Source organism: Salmo salar, chromosome 02 (genome assembly GCF_965601325.2).
Source record: "Salmo salar chromosome 02, fSalSal1, whole genome shotgun sequence".
Lineage (NCBI taxonomy): Eukaryota > Metazoa > Chordata > Actinopteri > Salmoniformes > Salmonidae > Salmo > Salmo salar.
The window spans coordinates 53,012,770-53,030,399 of record NC_138292.1 but is presented as its reverse complement, the minus strand read 5'-3'; the positions used below and the strand labels follow the sequence as shown (position 1 = coordinate 53,030,399).

At 42.0% G+C, this 17,630-nt stretch overlaps 1 long non-coding RNA gene across 1 annotated transcript; it reads right to left on the bottom strand.

The window, feature by feature from the left end:
- Nucleotides 1–2,950: 2,950 nt before the first annotated feature.
- LOC106586163 (uncharacterized) lies at nucleotides 2,951–5,652 on the bottom strand. The gene is made up of 2 exons (XR_006761403.1): nucleotides 4,488–5,652; nucleotides 2,951–4,365 (listed from the first exon to the last, which is right to left on the bottom strand). It is a non-coding gene; the product is annotated as an uncharacterized LOC106586163 (long non-coding RNA).
- Nucleotides 5,653–17,630: the final 11,978 nt, after the last annotated feature.

Here is a 17,630-nt window from a genome sequence, read left to right as displayed (position 1 = left end):
AACCAAGACTGGGGGTTATTTTACACCACTTACCATTCATTTCACTCTTACTGGGTGAATTTAACTCCTGAATCAACACTAGAAATGTTACACTGAAAAATCAACCCTGGCCAAGTTGCTGGGTATTTCACAAGGACATACGTACAGTATATTAGGAATAGGGTGCCATTTGGAATACAGCCCAGATCTCCAATCTACTTCTTACTTCCGAGCCACACCCCTCTGCTCCTTGCAACCCAATAGGAAACAATTTACTGCAGGAATCAAATCTAAGTTTTCTCTGTGGTCATCACTAGATAACGGTGTGTGTGTGTGTGTGTGTGTGTGTGTGTGTGTGTGTGTGTGTGTGTGTGTGTGTGTGTGTGTGTGTGTGTGTGTGTGTGTGTGTGTGTGTGTGTGTGTGTGTGTGTGTGTGCGTGCGTGTGTGCGTGCGTGCGTGTGTGTGTTAGTGCATGTGCGTGTATATACATGTATATACGTGTGTGTGTGTGTGTGTGTGTATGTGTGTGTGTGTGTGTGTGTGTGTGTGTGTGTGAGGGTGTGTGTGTGTGTGTGTGTGTGTGTGTGTGTGTGTGTGTGTGTGTGTGTGTGTGTGTGTGTGTGTGTGTGTATGTGTGTGTGTGTGTGTGTGTGTGTGTGTGTGTGTGTGTGTGTGTGTGTGTGTGTGTGAGGGTGTGGGGGGTCACATTCCATTGCATTATCGTAATGATAACTGCTGTTGAAACATTCCGTATAACCTCCAGTGTACTTGTGCCAAGCCAGCGTTCAGTAATTACCAGGGTGGAGGCACCACTTTGCTCCTGTTACCGGAAATCTTGGAATATTTTGCCCGCTTAAGCGTCTTTTCAGGACAAAACAACAACAACATCAGCAACCAGGAAACCAGGAAACGACATAAGCCCTAAGGCTTAGTTGAGTGAATGTTATAACTCTCTTACGCATATTTGTTGTCACACACTCACACATGTATGCACACACACACACACACACACACACACACACACACACACACACACACACACACACACACACACACACACACACACACACACACACACACACACACATTACATTGCAATGTAAGCACAGAACGGTCAGACAGTCCCCATGTCAGACAGCCAGACAGTCCCCATGTTTTGACTTACTCAGTCCCCCCTCTATGAATCATGGTTAGCACCTCTGTCAGTCTGTGGGGGCGTGTTGGCCAACCGGCCCCCTGATTCGCCGGAATCCTGTTTAATCTCAACTGGCTTTGACCTCTGGTGTTGCTAGGCAATGCTGAGGGGAGAACAGGGCCCTCTTTGAAAAACAGGTTGGTGTGTGTTCACACTGGCTGACCAGAGCAGACCCCGCTCTGCCCCTTAGGCAGGCCATTAACTACACATGAGGGAGCCTCTGGACAGACTCAAACTGGATTTTACAAACACAGACAGACAGGCCTTCAACTGGACGTCTCTGTCCAAAATATTTTATATTTGCACACAGAGGGCTGATTAAACCTAGTCCTGGAAAAATAAGCATATTCTATGTTCCTTAAAAAGATGGTTACTGGAGGTTCCTAATTTAAAGTGCTTTTAAGTCCAGGACTATAGGCTTAATCTTTGTCCAGGAAACTGGCCCAGATCCAGAGCAAAAAGAGTTAGACAGATGACAAAGTAATTGTGGCCCTCAATGCAACTGAGGTCATGCTTCGTATAAAATTATATTTCTTCAACCCATTGATAAAATATTCACTTTGATTCAATGTGAGTCATTGATCAGAGGGACAATGGTATCATGCAGCTCATTGCGTCCACCACTCATTGTGTCCACCACTCATTGTGTCCACAATAACAAAAAGAGAGGCGGATAGGTAAAAGGAAGGGAGGGACAGGAACTCTCTCTCTCTCTCTGTGTGTGTGTTTTAGAGGGTCTGACTGTGTGGTCTGCTGATGGAGGGGAATTCCATACTCCAGATCAACTATACGCCCACCCCCTCCACCCCCTCCAAAGTGCAACCTAGAGCAGCATAGACACCCGGATATACTAACTCTAGTTGGGACGGGGGGGTTGTAGTGGGGTGGGGGGAGGAATGTGAGTAATTGCAGCTTGCAGCATGGAGTAGTACACATTGCTAACAGGGTGACACAAGCAAGGAAAGTCAATCATTCCCCGGGGTGAGTCATATTTTAAAGTAAATCACATCAACCAATGTGTGGAGACGTGACAATGGGTGTTGTTTTGTAAAGTCATGGTCAAAACAATGTTATTTATGAAAAAGGAAGTGACATCAGAGTGTTGACAGTAAAGAGACGACATGGGACACTTATCTTATGACCTTTTTTACAGTGGTGTACTACAATGGTCGGGACCCTTCTTGTTTAAATGTAGCTTGTTTTGGGGAGTTTTTAAACCTACCCAAACACTACATAGACACATCAACAATATAGGTCTCAGACAAGCGCCATTGAACGCTCTTAAGTTGCTGGTCTCCACAACTCCACAACACAGGAATAGCAGAGTACAACATACACCAACCGTAACAATATGTTGCCGTTTCTTGGCTTGAAATTGAGATATTGTGTTATTATTTACATCCTCGTATGCAAACAACCAATATTTCTGACTGTAGTTGAATGAAAATGATGTTGAATATAATAAACTACATTCATCAATCTACCGCCATTATTATGTGAATAAATACTATAGGTCCATAGGTGTATTCATCGAGTCTAGTTAAGGTAGCAAGCCTTGCGTCACCAGTCGGAATACTAGAAGTGACATGTGTCCAAGACTAAGAGCTAATATCTTGCGATCTATGTCTTAGAATTAAATTATTGAGTGAACCTTAGCTCAGAGATGCACAGTTAGAGGACGAGCATCTATGCTATGTGTATTGTGAATTATATTTACCAATAGACCTACTAAATTCTGAACGTATAGTCAAAGCATTACTCTGTAAAACAAGGAATGCATTCACTCACTAATAGGATTTATTAGTCATGAAATAATTTACACTCAAACTATTACAGTGTACATGAAATACATGAAACGTTACAGAATAACACAGAGTAAATGATTATCACTAAATAAGACTTAAAGTAGTTACATGTGTCTTCAGTTAATAATCTCTGAGAGAAAAATGATGTGTCTCAGGAGCTTGCTAACAAGTTCTCAAAGTATGAGCGAATTCACTGCCCTTTTAACCAAATTCAAGCGGGAACTCCCCCTGACCAGAATTAACATTTCTTTGCACTTTGCTACCGAGTTCACAATGAGCAATCGGGAGGCCGGCATCCCTCCCGAGTGGTCGTACGACAGCTTTTTTGCCAATCGCCTCATTCATGGGGCGCCCGCGATATGCCACTTTCTCAAGCGGCAGCCGTGCTCCTGCAGTTCAAGTGCTGTTTTCCTCACACAGCCCACCCCATCCTTCACCTGTCCTTCTTCCGACTGGCGACACTACAGCTGACAGTCGGAGGCAAGGTGCTTTGTCAGCGTCAAGACAGCAGCGTGCCTACTCCCTTTCACCACTTATTTATTTATTGACTTTTATTATTTAAGATACGTTGGATGCCATGTCCATTTGAAAAACGAATTGTGATTTCCAATAAGTACTAACAAGTACTGTAAATGATTATGTGTGTGCAAAATATATCAGGTAATGAGGGCTAGTCCTGGTTCCCTGGATCAACAGGTGATGACAAATAAATCCAGTAAAATCAATAACAACAAAAAATGATTGACAGGCTCCTCACACAGTAATTAATGTGACATTGTAACGGAATCAAATAAGTGACATTGTAAAATGTACAATGTCACTTATTTGATTCCTTTCCTGTGTGACCTACTAACAATTAAACAATAAAAACATGTACAAAAGAAGCATGCAGATCAAAAAAAGATATAAGATATAAATAAGAATAAGATCAAACAAAAACAGCCTTAAGATAAAACCAAAATAGCCTATATTCATATAGTATGGAAATGTTTTGCCCATAGAGTGGAATAACTACAATGCAGTAGCAGCATAGAATTATAATAATAGTATATCTACATAGTGCAGTTGACATAACTACTTCATTGGTCCGGTAGACTAAAGTGATTTATGTGTACAGAATATGACTAAATGGTAAGTGTGTGGTAAGGTGCAGGAGTCAGCCCAGGGTTCAGCTGTTGGATCAGTCTTGTGGCTTGGGAGTAGAGGCTGGTTTTGAGATAGGTGGTCCGAGACTTGATGCTGACTCTCACTGCAGCGGATCCCTCTCCCCTGTGCACGGCCTTCTCCCACCTTCACAATCGGAGGCCTCTTTCAGCTAAAGGTTGACCTGAATCTGGACCCTTTTATCCATGGCATCCTGGGTTGCAGGTTTTTCCAAATGGCTTCTATACACAAAGAAATAACATTGAGTTAGATTTGAATAGCACAAGGTCTTACACATGAGTTTAAGAATTGACTTAAAAGTAGAGAAAACAAATGTAACACATGTACTAATATCAAAACTTACTGTGAAGAATGGTCTTCAGAAACAAGTCCCTGAAACAGGCCTTATGCTCTGCCTCAGTCAAAACCAGTCAAAATACACCAATCATAAAACATGCAATTCAATAAAACACTGGCCTTCATCATGGTTCCCATGTGTTCACTCTCTATATTTCAACTAGACGACTGATACCACACCTTAAACACTTTAAATATGCGATCTCACCGGTTCTCTGGACTTAAGCAAGGTCAGTCGAGTTCGCCCAAACCGGACTCCCATTTTAGACTCTAAATGGTCCCCAGCGACCTCACCACTCAACCATATACCAGATGCTTTGTGCCTTTCCCCCTGGCACCTCTCCATTATCAATCACAACCAACTCTCCAGTGACATGTCTATGTAAATAACAACCATGCATTGAATAATGCCTCTCAGGTGTGTCTGCTCCAGAGTCCAGAGTCTCTCTCTCTTTCAGGATGTGTCACCATGTTAACTGCCGGGTGAATATCTACAGATAGTTCAGCTACGGAGTTGTCAGGCAGCGTTTTCAAACAAAGCCTTGGTCGTAATTAAAATGTGAGAGGAGAAGTGGATCATTTTCACTGCCTTTTCTGGTTGCAAACAACTACACAAATCAATCGCCACAATCGCGTAAGTTACGTCATACATTTTGCAAACAGTGCAAAAAAGGGGATGAATTGGAATCAAACTCAGACAGCAGTCCAATTCATTAGTCAGGCAATTCCTGGCAAGAAAAAGAGAATTATGGGGCATGGCTAAATGTGGACAGACAACTGTTGGACTGTGTTTGTACCAAGACAATGCCCCACGAATCAGTGATGTGGCCTCCCAGCCAGGTAGTATCTGTGTCTGTCCCCCGGCAGATCAAATAACCTCCACAATGCTGAGTGGCTAGAATAGGGAGGACTGAATAGAAAATGCCGACCTTGAGGGCCTCAATGTGAAAGATATAACTAACTCCAGTTGGCCCCCTATCAGTACATACCAAATAGTCCTATATTTTTATTTTATTTATTTTTTATTTTGAATCCCAGCCCCCATCCCTGCAAAAGGCCTTTTGCCTTTTGGTAGGCCGTCATTGTAAATACGAATTTGTTCTTAACTGACTTGCCTAGTTAAATATAGGTTAAATAAAATACAAATAAAAAATAGACAGAGGAAGTTTAATTGAAGAACCTTGAGGTCTTGTGAATGGTTGTGCTCCTCAATAAATCTTGTAGATACCAATCAATTTGGAGTATGACGAAAAATGACAGTGTTCTTCTGTGGGCTGAGCCATCCTGTGTTAATGTGGTGCCATATCTACCTACAATGGGAGAATTACAAATGTTAGTACTTTACATCAAGATGCCCTTTGTAAAGGGTACCTTATTGTAAAGTGTTACCTTATAACTTCATCACAAATATTGTAGAAGGCCAGATATATGAACCCCTGACAAAGCTGCCCTGTTGTTCAGTTACAGATCCTAAAGACTAGAAAAGCACAACCTCACTGCACCAGTGCTTCTAGCAATAACAGAACAATATGGGTGGCTGTAAAAACAATGTTTCCCATTTGTAAACGGTGCACTAATCAAATCATATGAGCAACAAAATGTTCAAAGGGGCCAATGTGAATTTGTGTACATTTTGGGAAACATGCCATGGCAAATGATCAAAAGCCGAAACATTTTTCATCAACTGTAAGCAAATGATATGAGAAAACAAAATGGTTCCATATGCCGCTGGGCATGAGTCAATCAACATGTCGTACAATCTGTATACAGAAGCAGATAAATAATGAAGACTCCATGACTGTTGCACAACAAGGCTTTACTTACCATGTGCTAGCTATGGCCCATGTGGTTCTCTCCAGTAGGCCTTTGCACAAAAACAGCCACTAAAGAGAAAGTATACTTCATGCCTCTTTGGCTACTTCCTAATAGGTTACACGGAATTCTGTCCTTGTCTCCTGTCCTATAAGACTGAAAGTGAAACAATGGGTGCATTTCAATAGTCAATAGACTAGGCCTACCTCTCCTCGTCTCTCCTTTACCTGAACACACGTGAACGAACTGGAGAGGTGAAAACAAATTCACAGTATAGACATCCACAATATTGCTTTGACCTAATCTGGGTTTTCAGATCAATAGAGATGAAGGCGGGGAGATGAGGTGAGACAGCCTCTTCAGGCCATTTAGATGCAAAACATTTGAGACCTATAGGCTTTTTACCTATCACTGGTGATAAATAAAATTAGAAGAAGAACCTCAGGTCTCATTGGCCTTTATGGCAAATATACTTTAAGTGTCAGTGGAGGATGCTGTGGGGAGAACGGTTCATAATAATGTCCGGACCGGAGCGAATGGAATGGCATCAAACACCTGGAAACCATGGAAACCATGCGTTTGATGTATTTGTTACCATTCCACTGATTCCGCTCCAGTCATTACCACGAGCACGTTCTCCCCAATGAAGGTGCCACCGACCTCCTGTGGTAAGTGTACAGCACGTCTGTGTGACGGCAAGCTGATAGCTTTGGGAAGCTGAAATCAAATGTGAGAAGTGTGCCTCTCATGCTCAATGGGAGTGTAGTCAAGTTACAAGTAGCTGATTCAGAGGGGTTAGGTTAAATGCGGAAGACACATTTCAGTTGAATGCATTCAGTTGTACAACTGACTAGGTAGTCCCCTTTTCCTTTTCCATAGTTGTCCCGAACAATGTGGACATCAATACCCAAGGCCTCCCAGGCACAAACAAACCCTGAGCGAAACCCAAATCTTCCCCGGCAACACAATGGGTCCCGAACACACATTTATAGACCTTACCACGCCCTTTGATATACAAGCCTCTTTTTCCCACACTTAATAATCCAATGATAGGATAGATGGATTGAGGGACGGCAAGCAAGGTCACCTGATCCCTCCACAAGACAGCGATGACGTATTCCACATCCCCTCGCTTCAGCTGGGCAGATAGTCGTGTGAGGGGAGGTTATTATTGTTGTCTCTTCTTTTTCTCCTACGGGTCTGACATAGTCAGCCCACGCCAGTGGCGCATAACGTGGACTATGAATAAGACATCATCTCTGTGGTCTCCTTTTTCCACTCTAAATGTTTAATAAGCGACGAGATAGATGATGATCTGTGACATATTTAGAGCAGTTGTTAGTGACAGTCTGTTGGCTCGGGCGTTTCGGACAACAGACGATTGCCTTTCAAAGCGATCATATGATTTGAGCGTACTTTGTTGTCAGAGAAAGGGGTGGAGGTGTGTGCGTGTATGTGTGCGTATGTGTGTGCATGCGTGTCTGTGTGTGTGGCCTACAAATGGGATCGGAAGCATCTTCTACATGTCAGTAATGTTTGAAATTCTCTTGATTAGAGTAGCTGTAGCTCCATTTCAAAAACCTTCATTCTTCTCTTTAGTTGAAGTAAGACAAAGACGAACCAAAACAATGAGTATCAGACTCAAACACAACAAGTGCCTATTTTTAGATTCCATTGAACCAACTATGCCACATAGGAGAGTGCCCATTATTGTTTCAAACGCTTTGTTTAGTATGCAGCAATGGTACAGTAGCTTGGGAGAAAGAGAGCTGAGGTGGTGGCCGGAGGGTTTCAAGTGGTGAGACTTACAGTTGAAGTCGGAAGTTTACATAGACCTTAGTCAAATACATTTAAACTCCGTTTTTCACAATTCCTGACATTTAATCCTAGTAAAAATTCCCTGTCTTACGTCAGTTAGGATCACCACTTTATTTTAAGAATGTGAAATGTCAGAATAATAGTATAGAGAATGATTTATTTCAGCTTTTATTTATTTCATCACATTCCAAGTGGGTCAGAAGTTTACATACACTCACTTAGTATTTGGTATTATTGCCTTTAAATTGTTTAAATTGGGTCAAACGTTTCGGGTAGCCTTCCACAAGCTTCCCACAATAATTTGGGTGAATTTTGGCTCATTCCTCCTGACAGAGCTGGTGTAACTGAGTCAGGTTTCTAGGCCTCCTTGCTCGCACACGCTTTTTCAATTCTGCCCACAAATTTTCTATAGGATTGAGGTCAGGGCTTTGTGATGGCCACTCCAATACCTTGACTTCGTTGTCCTTAAGCCATTTGGCCACAACTTTGGACGTATTCTTGGGGTCACTGTCCATTTGGAAGACCCATTTGCGACCAAGCTTTAACTTCCTGACTGATGTCTTGAGATGTTGCTTCAATATATCCACATAATTTTCCTTCCTCATGATGCCATCTTTTTTGTGAAGTGCACCAGTCCCTCCTGCAGCAAAGCATCCTCACAACATGATGCTGCCACCCCCGTGCCTCACAGTTGGGATGATGTTCTTCGGCTTGAAAGCCTTCCCCTTTTCCTCCAAACATAAAGATGGTCATTATGGCCAAACAGTTCTATTTTTGTTTCATCAGACCAGAGGACATTTCTCTAAAAAGTATGTTCTTTGTCCCTATGTGGTGGCAGGTAGCCTAGTGGTTAGAGCGTTGGACTAGTAACCGAAAGGTTGCAAGTTCGAATCCCTGAGTTGACAAGGTATAAATCTGTCGTTCTGCCCCTGAACAAGGCAGTTAACCCACTGTTCATAGGCTGTCATTAAAAATAAGAATTTGTTCTTAACTGGCTTGCCTAGTTAAATAAAGGTTAAAAAAAATTCTGATGCATAGTCTGGCTTTTTTATGGCGGTTTTGGAGCAGTGGTTTCTTCCTTGCTGAGCGGCCTTTCAGGTTATGTCGATATAGGACTCATTTTACTGTGGATATATATCGATACTTTTGTACCTGTTTCCTCCAGCATCTTTACAAGGTCCTTTGCTGTTGTTCTGGGATTGATTTGCACTTTTCGCACAAAAGTACATTAATCTCTAGGAGACAGAACACGTCTCCTTCCTGAGTGGTTTGACGGCTGCATGGTCCCATGGTGTTTACACTTGCGTACTATTATTTGTACAGATGAGCGTGGTACCTTCAGGGGGTTGGAAATTGCTCCCAAGGATGAACCAGACTTGTGGAGGTCTACAATTTTTTTTCTGAGGTCTTGGCTGATTTCTTTTGATTTTCCCATGATGTCAAGCAGAGGCACTGAGTTTGAAGGTAGGCCTTGAAATACATCCACAGGTACACCTCCAATTGACTCAAATTATGTCAATTAGCCTATCAGAAGCTTCTAAAGCCATGACATAATTTTCTGGAATTTTCCAAGCTGTTTAAAGGCACAGTCAACTTTGTGTATGTAAACTTCCGACCCACTGGAATTGTGATACAATTTTTGGAAAAATGTATTGTGTCATGCATAAAGTAGATGTCCTAACCGACTTGCCAAAACTAGAGTTTGTTAACAACAAATTTGTGGAGTGATTGAAAAACGAGTTTTAATGATTTCAACCTAAGTGTATGTAAACTTCCGACTTCAACTGTATACGTAACGCCCACAAAGACCGGCGTGAAGTTCTAGCATGGACACTCACTGGAGGTTCTCACATGGTTCACACAGGGCAGTGTCATGATGAGATAGCATCAGGTATGTTGTTGTTCTAAAGATTACAGGTCACCTGCAATTATTATATCATCGAAATAATAGCCGTGATATCATGTTTAGCTTCATTTAAACGTCCCAACGCTAATTGGCTCTAACAAACTGATATCTCATTCAAGTTCTTTAGCATTTTATGCTAACCTCAGAGTTAAAGATGCACTATTGAGAAATTGCTCCGCCATTTTCTGGTTACTAAAATTCAAATAGTTTGCCTAATTCCAGTTAATGTGACAAAACAAGCAAGTATAGTGTAGAAAATTATTGTACCATCTGAACCTCTGTGAAATATAACCAAAAATATTGTATTTTCAGCTGTTTGAAGCTGGTGTACAATACCAAAAGTAAAAGAAGCAAAAATGAAACTTAAGAAGGGAAAGCATAGAAATAGCTCACATAAAGCTGATCTACTGCTTTTTAGACTTACTTTCAAGGGGAATGACAGATCTATAACTCACATTTCTATGTGAATTTGGTCAGGTCACCCAAAAAGTTGCATATTGCAGCTTTAACTTTGTCATCAAATCAAAATACAATTACATTTGGTGGTAGCTTTTTCTATTTGCTCTCATTTGAAAAACTACGTAAAAATAAGCACCAGAACCAACCATAAAGACAGACAAGACGAATGTCCCTCTAGGCCCTGACATTGATCAACCAAACAGACAGCCATTTTGAGAGCTCAACCACCAGTTGGCATGATATGCTGACAGACAGGCACTGTTGCTCTCTGCCTGTGGACCAGAGTCGTTTCCATGGCAACAGTAATGTTCTAGCTGTCCTTGGCACAGGTCGATCTCAACCAAGGCCACAGCGAAAGACAACCCACGTCTTACGATAGCTGAGCATTTGTGATAAACCAACCGTGAAACACAACGAGGGAATAGATTTATTTGCATTCGAATCATTGGCTGTCCTACAGCTGTACTCAATATTTCATTTTTGGCAAGTGTTTGATGAGACACTATCAAAATCTCCATGACACCATATGAAATTAGGGATTTAAGCAAGGCTTACCATAGCACCAGTCTCCCTTTGACTTCAAAGCTGTCTGTTACGGCATCCATATTAGGAAGTTGTCAGATTTCAGGCAATACATTCAGGAGATCAGCAATACCCCCCTCCCCAAACTGACTTCATCCCATTACGGGCCAGTTTGCACTTCAGATCTTGCTTTTATGGGAGCCCTGCTACACTGACGTCTGTGAAGATATTGCTTGACTTGGACACACTTTATCACATTAGAAGGGCTTAGGGCTTTGGCACCATGTTGAATCGTCACTGTCAAAAGTGTCCTGGCCACCCTTTAATCAGATGGAGATTTCTGGCAATGGAAATGTGATGATTCAGACGAGACGCTTCATACGCTCTGTAAGGCTCCTGCTTCCCCCCTTCCCGGAGATATACAACTGTCTGTTTGAGATAATGTACAGTAATATACTGTATCTCTAATATATCTACTGATATACAGTATCATATGTCTCTAATATATATACTGACAGTAATGTAACAGAATCAGTCATACTCTCCTATTTATGAATTTAAACAGATTACTCAAATGAGGACACAACAATTAACATTTGCAACATGTTGTGAGCATTCTCATTTCGATTCTCATTTCGATGCAAAAAATCTATTGCAGTATCTTGCAGTGCGACACAAACAACACAGAGTTACACATGGGATAAACAAACATACAGTCAATAACACAATAGAAAAGTCTATATTCAGTGTGTACAAATGTAGTAAGATTAGGGAGGTAAGGCAATAAATAGGCCATCGTGGCGAAATAATTACAATTCAGCAATTAAACACTGGAGTGATAGATGTGCAGAAGATGAATGTGCAAGTAGAGATACTGGGGTGCAAAGGAGCCAAAAAATAAATAACAGTATGGGGATGAGGTAGTTGGGTGGGCTACTTACAGATGGGCTATGTACAGGTGCTATGATCGGTAAGCTGCTCTGATAGCTGATGCTTAAAGTTAGTGAGGGAGATATAAGTCTCCAGCTTCAGTGATTTTTGCAATTTGTTCCAGTCATTGGCAGCAGAGAACTGGAAGGAACGGTGGACAAAGGAGGAGTTGGCTTTGGGGGTGGCCAGTGAAATATACCTGCTGGAGCGCGTGCTACAGGTGGGTGCTGCTATGGTGACCGGTGAGCTGAGATAAGGCGGGGCTTTACCTAGCAAAGACTTATAGATGACCTGGGGCCAGTGGGTAGGGTGAAAAATATGAAGTGAGGGCCAGCCAACGAGAGCATTCAGATCGCAGTGGTGGGTAGTATATGGGGCTTTGGAGACAAAACGGATGGCACTGTGATGGACTACACTCAATTTGCTGAGTAGGGTGTTGGAGGCTACTTTGTAAATGACATCGCCGAAGTCAAGGATCGGTAGGATAGTCAATTTTACGAGGGTATGTTTGGCAGCATGAGTGAAGGATGCTTTGTTGCGAAATAAGAAGCCGATTCTAGATTTAACTTTGGATTGGAGATGCTTAATGTCTGGAAGGAGAGTTTTCAGTCTAACCAGACACCTAAGTACTTGTAGTTGTCCACATATTCTAAATCAGAACCGTCCAGAGTAGTGATGCTAGACGGGCGGGCGTGTGCGGGCAGCGATCAGTTGAAGAGCATGCATTTAGTTTTACTGGCGTTTAAGAACAGTTGGAGGCCACGGAGGGTGTGTTGTATGCCATTGAAGCTTGTCTGGAGGCTTGTTAACACAGTGTCCAAAGAAGGGCCAGAAGTATATAGAATGGTGTCGTCTGCGTAGAGGTGGATCAGAGAATCACCAGCAGCAAGAGCGACATCATTGGTATACAGAGAAAAGAGTCGGACCGAGAATTGAACCCTGTGGCAACACCATAGAGACTGCCAGAGGTCCGGACAACAGGCCCTCCTATCTGAGAAGTAATTGGTGAACCAGGCAAGGCAGTCATTTGAGAAACCAAGGCTGTTGAGTCTGCCGATAAGAATGTTGTGATTGACAGAGTCGAAAGCCTTGCCAGATTGATGAAGACGGCTGCACAGTATTGCCTTTTATCGATGGCGGTTAGGATATTGTTTAGGACCTTGAGCGTGGCTGAGGTGCACCCATGACCAGCTCGGAAACCAGATTGCATAGCGGAGAAGGTACGGTGGAATTCAAAATGGTCAGTGATCTGTTTGTTAACTTGGCTTTTGAAGACCTTCGAAAGGCAGGGTAGGATAGATATAGGTCTGTAACAGTTTGGGTCTAGAGTGTCTCCCCCTTTGAAGAGGGAGATGACCGCGACCGCTTTCCAATCTTTGGGGATCTCAGACAATATGAAAGAGAGGTTGAACAGGCTAGTAATAGGGGTTGCAACAATTGCTGCGGATAATTTCAGAAAGAGAGCGTCCAGATTATCTAGCCCAGCTGATTTGCAGGGGTCTTTTTGCATCTCTTTCAGAACATCGGCTATCTGGATTTGGGTGAAGGAGAAATGGGGGAGGCTTGGGCAAGTTGCGGTGGGGAGTGCAGAGCTGTTGACCAGGGTAGGGGTAGCCAGGTGGAAAGCATGGCCAGCCGTAGAAAAATGCTTATTGAAACTCTCGATTATTGTAGATTTATCGGTGGTGACAGTGTTTCCTGTCCTCGGAGCAGTGGGCAGCTGGGAGGATGTGCTCTTATTCTCCATGGACTTTACAGTGTCCCAGAACTTTTTGAAGTTTGTGCTACAGGAATATTTTGCCAGTAGTGCTGTGGAACGTCCAGGTGAAATTTGATCTGATCTTCATCTGAGTCACAACAATAGACAAGCCTAGTGTGCTTAAACTAATAACACACACATTATTTGTATTGTTCTTGGCTATACTGAAAACATACTTTAAACATTCACAGTGTAGGTTGGAAAAAGTATGTGAACACCTAGACTAATGACTTCTCCAAAAGCTAATTGGAATCAGGAGTCAGCTAACCTAGAGTGAAATCAATGAGACGAGATTGGAGATGTTGGTTAGAGCTGCCTTGCCCTATATAAAACACTGATATTCATCAGTCCACGGTAAGACAAATTGTCTATAAATGGAGTTCAGCACTGTTGTTCCTCTACCTAGGAATGGCCGTCCTGCAAAGATGACTGCAAGAGCACAGCGCAGAATGTTCAATGAGGTTAAGAAGAATCCTAGAGTGTCAGCTAAAGACTTACAGAAATCTCTGGAACATGCTAACATTTCTGTTGACGAGTCTACGATACGTAAAATACTTAACAAGAATGGTGTTCATGGGAGGACACCACGGAAGAAGCCACTGCTGTTCAAAACAAAACATGAATGCACGTCTGAAGTTTGCAAAAGTGCACCTGATGTTCTGTGGACAGATGAAACTACAGTTGAGTTCTTTGGAAGGAACACACAACACTTTTTGGAGAAAAAAAGGCACAGCACACCAACATCAAAACCTCATCCCAACTGTAAAGTATGGTGGAGGGAGCATCATGGTTTGGGGCTGCTTTGCTGCCTCAGGGCCTGGACAGCTTGCTATCATCGACGGGAAAATGAATTCCCAAGTTTATCAAGACATTTTGCAGGAGAATGTTAAGCTACCGATCTGCCAATTGAAGCTCAACAGAAGTTGGGTGATGCAACAGGACAACGACCCAAAACACAGAAGTAAATCAACAACAGAATGGCTTCAACAGAAGAAAATACGCCTTCTGGAGTGGCCAAGTCAGAGTCCTGACCTCAACCCGATTGAGATGCTGCCCGATTGAGATGCTGTAGCATGACCTCAAGAGAGCAGTTCACACCAGACATCCCAAGAATATTGCTGAACTGAAAAAGTTTTGTAAAGAGTAATGGTCCAAAATTCCTCCTGACCGTGCAGGTCTGATCCGCAACTTCAGGAAACGTTTGGTTGAGGTTATTGCTGCCAAAGGGGGGTCAACCAGTGAATCTTTACACAGTGTGTTCGATAGACATGAAAACGTATAATTGTGTATTACTAGTTTAAGCAGACTGTGTTTGTCTATTGTTGTGACCTAGATGAAGATCAGATCAAATTTTATGACCAATTTATGCAGAAATCCAGGTATTTCCAAAGGGTTAACATACTTTTGGCAACAGTGACAATAATCCGTTCTGATTAATGCAAAGCTCTATTCAAAATATACATGGAATTGATTACTTCCTACCACTATGGAAGGTCAAAATGGATAGAAAAGGTGGACATGGCATTGCGAGCAGCTCACAATATTGTTTCATTTGTCTCTGTCATTGAACAGATGATTATCTTGGTGTTGTGAAGCCCTGTCACCTGAACGAGACCAATTTATTGTCCATTATGGCAAAATCAATGCCATCTCTACGACAACCTGTTGTAAATGGGTTTCTGCGTGTCCATGGGCAATCTGGCTGATGTTGTATTGACTCTGAGCCAATGACTGTATTACCTTTTATTTAACTAGGCAAGTCAGTTAAGAACAAATTCTTATATGAATGGACAAAGCCTTCGATCACGTGACACCATTCATTATTTTGTGAAGACTCAATAGTGCATTGAAGCCAAATTAAGTTGGTTAAGATGGCATAACATGCGCAGTTTGAGCTATTCCAGGAAGTGAAGTTGCAGGCTAGCTCAGTGCTGCCTCCTCTCATTGGGTAACTCAAGTTAAAGGCTGACCGGGGTACTTCAGGCTGCCATTAGCAACCAACTTTATATTTTTCGCGTTTTAAATAAATCGGTTCCAGGACATACATCTGGTGTATTAAAAGCATTATTGGTACCATGATTGTCTTCATTTTTCATTTTTAATTTACAATAAGATTTTTCCACTAAGATTGCCATTTTCCCATTCACTATAAATTTTCTGCAACTGCAGGCATTGTTTTCTGCTAACAATGCCTGCAGTACAGCAGTCGGCTTTGAACTTCCATGGCGTCAATGAGAGGGAACAGTCGTTCTCCCCTGCTCTGAGCACAGCTTGAAGTGATAAGTCTAGGGAATCCATCTCTGGTAACCACTTGTGTTCATGAGGAGTTACAATGTTGAATGGTTGTCCTTGATAAAAACAAGTATGTGTTGATCTTACAGTATGTTGGGCAAATCACAAAGCTCCAAGGTACATTTTGAGTAAAAAAAACATAATGGAAATATTTACTAGGACACATGTACTGTAGACAAGGGCAGGGACATGTGTGACAGAGAAAGTTTTAGATTGTTTATATAATAGGCTTTTGACAAATATCCCCAATCTCTGTGCCTTTAACTATTTTTAGATCTCTGAGAAAGGCAGAAAATGTTCTTTGAAATGTTTTCAACCTTTGGATACACCCTACAGATAAATTCTGCAAGAATGTCAGGCTTTGCGGGGTTTAAGAAATATGACACAGCTGTCATTTTGTTTTTGTTGCGGGTAGAAATTGAAGAGGTTCCAGCAAACAGTGGGGTCAAAGGTTCCCCCCAGTAAAGATAACAGAGCTTTTTATTGAAACCACAAACACGAGACAGATGGAAATGGAGATACATTTTTCAAGAGCTAAGGTTCCTCCTTATTCATCATAAAAAACAGAACTATAGTTGTTATTTCAAGTTTATTTCAGGGAACATGCTATTATTTCTGGCTTTGTATGCATAATAAATTGGGCGTTTTTCATCACTGAAACCATAAATCACTTTTAAATAGAGCTAATGGGGATTGTGGAAACTGGACTTTCTTGAGTTTGAAAAATCTGCAAAAAGATTGGATAATAACCAAACAATACTTTTGCCAAAAGCTACCGACTGTAACCACATTGAGCGGTAAATAACATTGCCTGGATAGTTTTGTGTCGTTCACTGAATGTGTTCGATATCTGGCCAAACTTACACAGCTTCCAATGAAAGTATAAAGGTAAAACCAACGTACATGCTCGACCAATGTAAATAGAGGACGAATTAATCATATTGATTTGTGTGGAACTTTTCAATCCCATACGGAGATGCAAGACTTCTAACAGAAGGTTCCAGCTGCACAACTCATAAATATGTCGAGGCAAGTTGAGTGCTCCGAAAACCCTAGATGGATTAAGTTTCCTGGGCTAACTCAGTATATACGCCCCGTATTCAAAGCCAGCCGTTTTGGCCCTCGCTTCTTGCCACTTCCTGCCGAGCAGCTTGTCATTGAGATTTATGGGCTCATTTCATTTGATGAACAGCCAGACGGGTAGAGGACATTGAAGAACCAACATGCTCTTTAAGACTGCAACCGCATCAGGCAAGTAGCCCGCGACCGCTCCTTATCACCCAGAATAGTTTCCAACACAGGTGTCGCCACCATTATCATCAGATTAGCCATGATAGATTATGATAAAACACTTCAGATGACATAACACTCCGTAATAAGTAATAACCATGTTGTTCTGTTGAAAAATGACACTTCAGCTAAACGGACAGTAGTATAACTGTAACATCTGTGTTATGCCTGACTATTACTTAATAATAACCTCATTATTACACTAAGAACTGAGATTTAATCTCAATGGCTTCCTAAGAGTGATACGTTGGACGTCATATTAAGTTGTCGTGACCTCTCATAAATGGGTCACTTTTTAAGTGAAACATGACCCCCATATCTCCCTGTTACAAAGTCTGTGTCCCAAATGGCACCCTACTCCC